Below are 8,060 nucleotides of genomic sequence, written 5' to 3'. Positions count from 1 at the left end.
AAACAGACTCCAATAGCTGTGCACAATCAGAATTGTTGATGGTGTGGCTCACAAGACATATACTATCCCAATATCTATTGATCTACAATTCACACCTCAAAGTGCTCTTCCTACAAACATAAAAAACCTTATCTACCCATTCCCACCAGAGGCGCCAGGTTCCAGGACATAACATCGTCCAGATAGCAAATTCTTTAAGTTATTTACAGCTCTTTGTTCTTCTTCAGGGTCAGTGAGTGCCAGGGAATCTACAGCACTCCTCTATCCCACGCAAGCCTGCTCCTCTGCTGTTCTATAAGGACACACAATTAAGATTTTTTTTTTTATTTGTTAAAGATACTTCTACTTAGATTTATCCTTCAAAATCTACTGCGTTCTAAAAAAACCTAGACTACATAGCCTGGCCCTAGGAAAAGGGCAGTGATGTCACCAGGCATAAAGTGATGACTTCATAGGGAGGGGCCAACAAGCGTACATGATGAACTCTATGGGGCACAGCTATATCTATGGGACAGGCAGGCAGTTGTGGGTCACGCTCACTGGAGCCTGGAGTAGCACCTGGTCAGGCAGGCCAGGTCCCCTGGAAAGCTGTGGGGCAGTTCTGGGGGACAGAAAAAATGATCAGGGATCCCCCTCTTTCCCACAATGATCAACAAATGAGGCTGACACAACCCAAGTGCCCCTCAGCCCCAGAACCCCACTGAGTATAAGTGTCCTTCAACCCATGCCTCACCCCACAGAGACCCCTAAGTATCCCCCAGCTCCCCATTGCCCCATAGTCACCCCCCACACTACCTAAGGGTCATCTCCTGCCCCACAGCAACCCACAACTGCCCCACCCCGACCCTCCCTCATTTTAGAGTCCCCCTCCTAGTGCCCCACAGACTGCCCCTTCCCCAAACCACCCCACAACTGCCAGCCAGGGGTCTTTCCCTGCTCCGCAGCACCTCCCAAGTACCTTTATCCTCCACCCTCACTTAAGGGGCCCTCCCAGTGCCCCCCAGTATAAACCAGTATCCCATAATGCCCCCTCCCAATGCCCCAGCCCTCTCCCATTACAACACATTATCAAGAACTAGGAAAGGTGGAGAGGGAAATGGAGATTGAAGGAAATTGGGACTGGGAAGGACTACAACACAGAGGGCTCTCCCTAACTCTGGGGGATAGCTGCGAGGAACTGCCAAACTGAGGGAATTGGGACTGGGAAAGGTGGGGAAGAGACCAAGAGGAAACTGAGTGGGACTGCAAGATAAACTGCATATCCTTGTGGGGCAGGTGGGCATCCTGTAGTATGGGGAAACTAGGGGGTCCTATGGAGCACTGGGGTTCTTCCAGGGCACAGAGAAAGCCCCTATAGGGTATTCAAGGGTCTCTATGGAGCAGGTAGATGGTGCATGGTGTATTAGGGTCCCTATGGGGCAGGTAGATGGCTACATGGGGCAACATGAGGCTCTGTGTGGCACTGAGGGCTCTAGAGGGCACTAGGGTTCCCTATAGGGCAACTGGGTGGCTCTATGGGACATTCAATGGTTGCTATAGGGCTTTTTGGGGCCCTCATAGGGCACTGCAGGCCCCTGTGAGGCAGGTCCGGGGCACTATGGGGCCATTAGAACCATGTAGGAAACTTAGGTGGCCCTATGGAGCACTTTGAGGGTCTAAGGGCCCTTGGAGGAGAAAGTCACAGTGGCCCTGAGGCTCACTACAGGCTTGTTGGGTGTTCCTTTGGGGGCAGAGAATTTCTACAGGGCAGTTAGAAGGCACTATCAGGCACTGGAGGGTAGTATGTAGGTGTTGAGGGGCCCTACGGGACACTGGAGCCTCCAATGGGGTTTTCAGGACCTTGTAGAACATTGAGCTCCCCCAGGTGGAGAGCTCAATGGGAAATTAAGAAACTCTATGGGGCTGTTATAGGTCTCTTCAAGGTAATTATGAGTTGCTATGGAGCAGCTGGGGGGTGCCATAGGACACTTAAGGGCTCTACTGTGCAGTCAAGAGGCCCTATAGGGAAGTAGAGATAATGCATGTCCTTATGAAATGGAGACCACATGGGACAGGTGTGGGGCTCTGTGGGGTAATCAGGAGACCCTATGGGGCACTGGGGTTCACCACAGGGCATGCAGTAGTAGTATGGGGTATGTGGGGGGGTTCTGTGGGGCAACAACAGATGCTTATTGGGTGCTATTTGGAGCCCCATGGGGCACTGGGGGCCCTATGGGATCACAGGCCCTATCAGGCACTTGAGGGCCACGTGAGGCCAGCAAGGACCCTACTGGCCCTGGGAGGAGCTGTATGGGGACCTGAGAGTCTCCATGAGGTGTCAGGGGACCCACAGGGGGCAGTAAGGAGGCCCCATGGGGCACTGGGAGACTTAGAGGGCAGGTGGTGAGCCCTGCTGCGTATTTTAGGTGCCCTGTGGGGCAGTGGAACCCTGGTAAGGCACTCGAGAGCAGCACAGTTGGGGCAGAGAGAGTGTGCTATGGGGTGTTATGAGGCATTATAGGAGAGTTGGGGGTTCCTATGGGGCACCGGGGGGCCCTATGGAGCATTTAGGTGCTGCTATGTGGTAGCTGAGGGGTGCTATGGGGCACTTAGGGTTCCTACGGGACAGGTGGAGGGCACTAAAGAGCAGCTAGGACACCCTATGAGTCGGCCTGAGGTGTCTACAGGGCACTAGGAGTCCGTATGGGAGAGATGGAGGGAGCTATGGATCAGCTGGGAAACACCAGGAGGGATGGGGCTCATTTTTAAGGTGAGGGTCCTAAATAGTTTTTGTGGGTCTCTATGTAGCAATTTGGGGACCCAAGTAAAACACTGGGAGCAGCATCTATGCAACACTGGGAGGGGTCTTATGGGTCACACTGAAAGGACAAAAAAAAAGTTACAAGGTCCCATGTGGCCTTAGGGGTCATTATAGGGCAGATAAAAGGCACAATAGGGCAATGGAAGGCACTTTGAAGGCAAATTCAGGGACTAGGGGGCAGCTGAGCGGCTTTTGTCAGTCAGCTACAGTGCCCTATGAGGCATCCGCACACCTCTGCAGGGCAGATTAAGGGATTACAGGGCACCTGAGATGCACAGGGGAGTCTGTGTGGTGAACTATCGGGCAGCAGAGATGCTCGGTGGTGCAATCAGGATACAATATGAGGCACTGGGGCCCCTGTGGGGCTGACTGAGGGACTACAGAACAGATGGGATGCCCAATTGAAAGCTGAGGAGCCCATGTGGGACAGTGAGGATGCCCTATGGGGCACTGGGGGTCTGTGTGGGGCAGGTTAGGAGACGATAGGGCAGCTGAGCAGCCCATTTGAGGTAGTTAGGTTGCCCAATGGGGCACTGGAGGTCTGTGTGGGGCAGGTTGGGAGACTGTAAGGCAGCTGAGATGTCCAATGGGGAGGTGACTGTGGGTCAGGTGTGGGTCCCCACTTGTCCCTAGGAGTCTGTGTGTGTCCTGTCCCCCCCAAACCCCACTCCCCCAGCACCTGTTCCACCTGGGGTCCATCGCAGAGCTGGATCTCCCTCTGCTGCTACAAGCCACAGCCGCTGCCATGCAGACACGCCCCTCTCATGGGCACAGGTCCCATCTCCTTCTCTGTGGACATACTCCCAGGTGTAAAAACCCTGCCCCTCTTTGGGTGTAGCCACGCCCTTTGAGTACAGACACACCGTGTGCGATGCACACTCTGTGTACGCTTTGCCCACCATGTGCTCACCCCTCTCCCCTTACTGCATTCTTTCTCCACCCTGGGCTCACCTACACACTCACGCACACAGCCCTCCCCCCCTGCTCTTGGACACTGATGCTGGTCCCTTCTGCTCCTGTCCCCTCCCTCCCCCCAGCCTCACCAGCCCCACAACTCACGCGTGCCCGTGTGGCTGCGTTTTCGGTGACAAGAAATCCCCGTCCAAGTCGTCGTTGCTGTGCCGGGAGACACCTCTCCGGACGCCATTTTCTCTCCCCGAACATTCCGCACCCTTTTCAGCTGCTGCCACCCCCACATCCCCTCTTGGTCTCCCCATGCCCATGGATCCCCCCGGCTATTCCCGCCACCCCCAACCCCTGCGCTGCCCCCCATACCTCCCTCCCCGGCCGCATTTTCCCCACCCCCAGCTCACTGTCAGCACCGTCGCTCCCTCACACTGAGTCGTCACTGCTGTAAAGTTTCGGGACTCGCTGATTGGCCGCACGACGCCAGGAGAAACCTTTCCATTGGATCAGACTCTGCTGCACCCAACCCATTTCCTGTGGCGACCCACACGCTGATTGGTCGATGCTTCCCCGACCCCTTGCTCGGACCCGCCCCCCCAGTCTCCACCCTCCTGGGATGCTGATTGGCCAGCAGCGCTAAAGAGACCGCCTCTGCCCCACACCCCCACACACACTCCCGCCTCGGGGAACCGGGGACCTTCCACTTCCCCTCCCCCCCGCCTCCCCCCAGCCCCAGGCAGGCGCTCCTGTCCCCAGGGAACTAGCGAGCAAAAGGCGGGAACGGAACGGGGCATTCCCCCCTTCCCCCCTCCTCCTTGCCCCAGGGCAGCGGTCAAAACCGGCCTAGAGTGGCCCCGCGGCGTGCGCCTCCTCCCCTTTACTCACTGTCCCCGCCGCTTCCGCCTCTCTCCTCGCCCCGGAGGCGGGCGGCGCGTCGGAGAGACCGAAGCCAGCGGCCCCTGCCGAGCTGGAGTTCTGCGCTCTGCCTGCCGGCTTCGCCAACAGCGGTGGCAGAAGCGGCAGGAGGGGAGGCGGCGGCTCCGGACCTGGCGAGAGGCAACCGCGCGGAAGCAGCACCGCCATCACCCTGGAAGCGGCGCGGCATCACGCTGCCGGAAGTGACGATTCCCTAGCACCTAAAGCGCTACCGCAGCCGTGCACAGCCCCAGTGCCCACGCTGTGCCCGCAGCCGCAGACCCGCACTCTGCACCCGGGAAGGGTCGCAAGGCCAGAATGGAAAAAAAAAAGAGCTCGGCTCCAATGTATGTGTGAGTGCACACACGACGACAGGGACCGCTGCGGTCCCCTGCTGTGTCCGCAGCGCAGGGCGCATGTGCTGTCTTGGTGCACACCCCCGCCCACCTTTGCAGTGTCACCGACCGCCCCATCCCGCAGCCCCGCGCTTACCCGCAGCGTGGGAAGCGCCGGGGGGGGCGGGGAGGGGAGGGAGGGTGCACGGACCCGCACATGGAGATGGGGCTAAAGGTTCGACCCTGTGAGCCAGGGCCCCACAGAAGCCACCCCAGGTAACTGATACATTGCACAGCTCACCCCTCCACAGAATGCAACACCCCAAAACTGCTGCTTCTGCACTCCAGACACCCCTCACCTTGCCGGCGTCCTCCCCAGTGCCAGTGTCTCGCTTCACATCTAGAAAATAACCCCTAGAAAAACCTAGAAAATAAAAGCCAGAGAAGTGTAACTGAGTCAGAAGCACCCACAGTCATCCCCATCCTCCCACGCGCACCTTTACGCAGCGCTCTGCTCTGCCCTCTGGCACACAGCTCGTGCACCTGAAAAGAACCCAAACCAACCATGGAAATCAAGTCACCGGGATGCTGCCAGGTAGCTTGATGAGACCCGAGGTGGTCTCGTTGTGTATAGTCTCTAACTACAGTTACAAGTACAAATCCCAGCTCTCGAGCCCCACCTGTACAATTGGAAGTGATATGACTTAAACCAACACGTTGGTCCCATTATTCCCAGAGTTGCTCCACTTCACCTCCTAATAGCAAGGAGGCCCTAAGGCAGCCCCAGAGAAAGAATCAAACATCACAATCTGAGACAAGAAAACGAGAGATGGATGGATGTGCAAGAAGCCTTGCTAAGACCTAAGAACAAAAGGAAGCAGGAAGGTATGCCCAGAAAAAGGCATGGCTCAGGAGTGGTGCTTGTGAGTCAGAAGACTCAGCTGTGCTTTCAGGTTCCAGTGCAAGAGAAGCAGCACCTGACTGGTGCTGTGATGATGAGCAAAGCTGTTCAAGACCCTAAGGGCACAAGGCGTGTGCTACAATCATTGACTGCAAAAAAAATACTGGGACATGGGTCTGAGATGTAGAAGATGATGAACTACACAAGCTACACAAAAGAACACACACAGAGGATGGAGCTGCCCTGCCTGGCACACACTAGCTGAATGCAGAAAAATAAACATGCTGCCTTGATGGTTCCCACTCAGCTCTCTCCCCTACCCCTAAGCATCCATCCAACTCTATCTCAATATGGCTCCAAAATTCCATACAAATGGGCCTGGAAGAAAAAAACACAAAGAGTGACCACATTAAACATTTGCTGGCCTTTATGCTCACATGGAACCCTACCCACAGCACCACCAACAATCTGGCTACAACTTTGCTTTAGTACCAAAACCCTCAAATATTCCACCCCTCACAGGCTCTCCCACTGCTGATCAGTATGGCTCCAAAATTCCATATGAACTGGCCTGGCAAACAAATCCACAGAGTGACCACTGAAAACTTTTGCTGGCCCTAACTCTCACATGGAACCCTACCCAGAGCACCACCAACAATCTGGCTACAAATTTGCTTTAGTACCAAAAACCTCAAATATTCAACCCCTTGGCCGATCTCCAGATGTTTCACAATATGGTTCCAAAATTCTTAATAAATGGGCCCAGAAAAAAATCCATAGTGTGACCACTGAAAACTTTTGCTGGCCCTAACCCTCACATGGAACCCTACCTACAGCACCACCAACAATCTGGCTACAGCTTTACTTAAGTACCTAAAACCTCAAATATTCAACCCCTCAGGGGTTCTCCAACTGCTCATCAATATGGCTGAAACATTCCATATAAATGGACTTAGAAAAAAAAAAAAAATTGAAATAGTGAAAACTTTTGCTGGCCCCAACCCTCACATGGAACCCTACCCACAGCACCACCAACAATCTGCCTACCATTTTTCTTTAGTACCTAAAACCACAAACATTCGATCCCTCAGCAGCTCTGTCATTTTTTCAAATATCGGCTCCCAAATTCAAAACATTTACACGTGGCTTTTCCACACAAGTAAAAATTGTCTGGATTCATATAATTTTGCCCTAACATTATCATCAACTCTTCAAGACCACTTTAAAACTCTGGATATTCATAAAGTAAACCACTCACCTGCTCTTTGTAGCATTTTAGCTTGTAGCCATCTTCAGTTTTAGAACCTGGAAGATGAACCGTTTGCAGACAACTCATCCAGAAGCCACTGATTCACTCCACACAGACTCAGCCCTTAAACCCACATCGAGGCTTCTAGGCAACTGTCCTGCCCCACCTTTTTCTCACAATCCCCTGGAAAAACCCCTCCTCTCCTTCACTGTCTCCACCTGGGATGAAGGAGCCTCACCTGCAACCCATCTGAGAACATCACACCCTAACCCTAAACCCATCCCCTATCCCTCCCCACTCCCCCTGCCCACAGCTGCAGTTTGACCCCTGGGGCTATGGAAAGACTCAGGCCACGGAGAACCAGAAAATGTTCACTAAAGCACATCAGAAATTTCCAGCAGTGAGATGGGGACAAGAGCAGAATAATATGGATTTCTTAAGGCTGAATCTAAGGTCACCTGTACCATGGATGGCCAAAATCAGAAAGGTGCAAATCCAATGGAGTGTCATACCTCCCCTGGCATATCTATTTCAATCCCAAAGTCCCTGGAAACTCCAGACCAGCATGGGTGAACCTGGCAAACTTGCTTCTGAGAACATGGGAAGCTTAGCAAGGTTGAGGAACAAAGGTAAATAACTCAGCAGGCGCTACTCAGTACTAGCCCTCTTTGAACATCATGATATTTATTAAGGTGTCTCTTTAGCACTTCAACGCCCAGCATGACACCCATCTACCTGCAGTTCTCGGAGGTACAGAATTACACAGCCTCCTCCTCCACCCCCTCCACAACCCCCCCCACCCCCCGTGTCGCCTCTGTCACCCCCTTCCCCTCCCCTTCGCACCCCGGTGCCGCTACCGCCAGCCCCTTTGTCCTCGCCAAAGCCCCGCGCGGCAAGTTCCTCGCACCGGTGGGACCGGCGAACAGGACGGGGCTGCTAGCCTGCCCGCCCCTC

At 54.4% G+C, this 8,060-nt stretch overlaps 1 long non-coding RNA gene across 1 annotated transcript; it reads right to left on the bottom strand.

The window, feature by feature from the left end:
- Nucleotides 1–205: 205 nt before the first annotated feature.
- On the bottom strand, nt 206–7,697 carry LOC115598538. The gene is made up of 3 exons (XR_003987717.1): nt 7,619–7,697; nt 7,116–7,162; nt 206–292 (listed from the first exon to the last, which is right to left on the bottom strand). It is a non-coding gene; the product is annotated as an uncharacterized LOC115598538 (long non-coding RNA).
- Between the last annotated feature and the right edge of the window lie 363 nt (nt 7,698–8,060).

The sequence above is a fragment of the Calypte anna genome, chromosome 6, assembly GCF_003957555.1.
Source record: "Calypte anna isolate BGI_N300 chromosome 6, bCalAnn1_v1.p, whole genome shotgun sequence".
NCBI classification, from domain to species: domain Eukaryota; kingdom Metazoa; phylum Chordata; class Aves; order Apodiformes; family Trochilidae; genus Calypte; species Calypte anna.
Note: the sequence above shows the minus strand (reverse complement) of the source record. Positions and strands in the feature narration are given on the sequence as shown.